The 2,238-nt window shown below is 42.9% G+C and overlaps 1 non-coding gene across 1 annotated transcript; it reads left to right on the plus strand.

The window, feature by feature from the left end:
- Positions 1-753: 753 nt before the first annotated feature.
- Positions 754-828, plus strand: Trnar-acg (transfer RNA arginine (anticodon ACG)). The gene has a single exon. It is a non-coding gene; the product is annotated as a tRNA-Arg (tRNA).
- The last annotated feature ends 1,410 nt before the right edge of the window (positions 829-2,238 follow it).

Raw genomic sequence — 2,238 nt, forward strand, 5'->3', positions numbered from 1 at the left:
TGAACCGATGCCGACTCATGATGGTACACACGGTCAGCAAAGAGAAGAACATCGATGGCGACTAATGAATTAATATTGTGGCAGAAGGACTAATTCTACGTCTAAGGTGAGAACTCTGATTAAATCAACAATGACGCGGAATGTAAAATGTAAAATGTTTTTTATTTATTTCACCACAAATGCCAAGCTGAATAACTGCTTGCATAAGGGCTAGAGATGTGCCATCACCTTACTGACTTGAACAGTTTGTGAAGGTCTCTCTCTTGAAGAAAACACTCAGTCCAGAATGAGATTTTCACTCTGTAGCGGAGTGTGGGCTGATATGAAACTTCCTGGCAGATGAAAATTGTGTGCTGGACCGAGACTCGAACTCGGGACCTTTGCCTTTCGCGGGCAAGTGCTCAGCCAACTGAGCTACCCAAGCACGACTCACGCCCCGTCCTCACAGCTTTACTTCTGCCAGTATCTCCTCTCCTACCTTGCCCGCGAAAGGCAAAGATCTCGAGTTCGAGTCTCGGTCCAGCACACAGTTTTAATCTGCCAGGAAGTTTCATATCACCGTACACTCCGCTGCAGAGTGAAAATCTCATTCTGGAAACATCCCCCAGAATGTGGCTAAGCCATGTCTCCGCAATATCCTTTCTTTCAGGAGTGTTAGTTCTGCAAGATTCGCAGGAGAGCTTCTGTAAAGTTTGGAAGGTAGGAGACGAGATACTGGCAGAAGTAAAGCTGTGAGGACGGGGCGTGAGACGTGTTTGGGTAGCTCAGTTGGTAGAGCATTTGCCCACGAAATGCAAAGGTCCCGAGTTCGAGTCTCGGTCCAGCACACAGTTTTAATCTGCCAGGAAGTTTCAAATCACTCAGTTTTTCTGAAATTGTTATAATTATTTGTTTGTCTACATGTGCATCACGTATCCCGATTTCTGTCCCACTCGGATCTTTCCCTCGTGGTGCGTCTTTTTTTTTCTCTCTGAGTGAATTTTCCATCTTATTAATGTGCCGCAGCCCTTCAGTTATGACTCCTCTAGTGGCCTGCTAGAGGGACTACAGTGTGTGCCAGGACTGCAGACATGTAGATGCTAACAGAAAAAATTAATTACAAAATTTTATTTTATATGCGTTAGTTAAAAAGCTTTATTGCTATTTCTCGTAAATCGTACTAGACTGTCTCCTGAATGTTTTTGTCAGATTCACCTAAGAAAGGAGCCGGCAGACTGCGCAGCAGTCGAATGGATGAAGTCCTGGACGTTGATCTTTTCCTTTTGTTTAGCTTACTTGTTGCCTTTTTTACGGTCACTACATAGGAAAAAATATCTTGGCAGAGGTTAGCCATCATTCTTGTCACATAGACAAAGAATTTTGTGCACCACATATATTTATTAACCTTATTATGACAAAATCAGCCATCCTCAGATGAAAGTTCAGTGTTATATTTTACGAGCTATATTGTATTTTTTTCTTTGACCTGACGATGGTTGATGCCGAAAGGAACCATAATGAGGAGTTATAAATACTGGTGATTCAGTTGCTGTTACCGATGTCGTTCGATGTATCCCACACTACTTCTGTATCAGGTACGGTATCCAGACAAGCGATAGCCACGTAATCGATGTGCTGCGGGCGAGAGTTAGGAGACGGAATCATACTGTAAAAAATACAAGTGAAGATTGACCATGAGTTACACTGTATTTTAGGACCAAGATAAACCTTTCGTGTGCCATACTTATCCAATCGTCTCTAGTCCTTCTTTGTGTGAAAAATAGCGCACTCATACCGGTTATTGATGTCTCTTTAAGTTGGTTAGTTGATTTGGGGGTGGGTCATCGGTTCCAGCGGATTGGGGAAGTATGGGGAAAGAAGTCGGCCGTGTCCTTTCAAAGGAACCATCCCGGCATTTGTCTGAAGCGATTTAGGAGAATCACGGAAAACCTAAATCAGTATGGCCAGACGCGGGTTTGAACCGTCGTCCTTCCGATTGCGAGTCCGGTGTGCCAACGACTGCACTGCCTCGCTCGGCCTCTGCAAGTGTTAACAAAAACGTTGCCTTATGAAGTATTTTCACCATCGTAAACAACAAAATTAACAGGGGGTATCAAAATGAGAATCATGAATGTAACAAAGTTCTTTCCGGTGTATTACAGAATGAAAAGATTAATATATGACTTGCCGCATTAATGTGCTAAAGTAGTTTCACAAACAAAATTTGTGCAATAGGTCTAATATGTCTTCGTACACTTT

This window comes from Schistocerca serialis, chromosome 5 (genome assembly GCF_023864345.2).
Source record: "Schistocerca serialis cubense isolate TAMUIC-IGC-003099 chromosome 5, iqSchSeri2.2, whole genome shotgun sequence".
NCBI classification, from domain to species: domain Eukaryota; kingdom Metazoa; phylum Arthropoda; class Insecta; order Orthoptera; family Acrididae; genus Schistocerca; species Schistocerca serialis.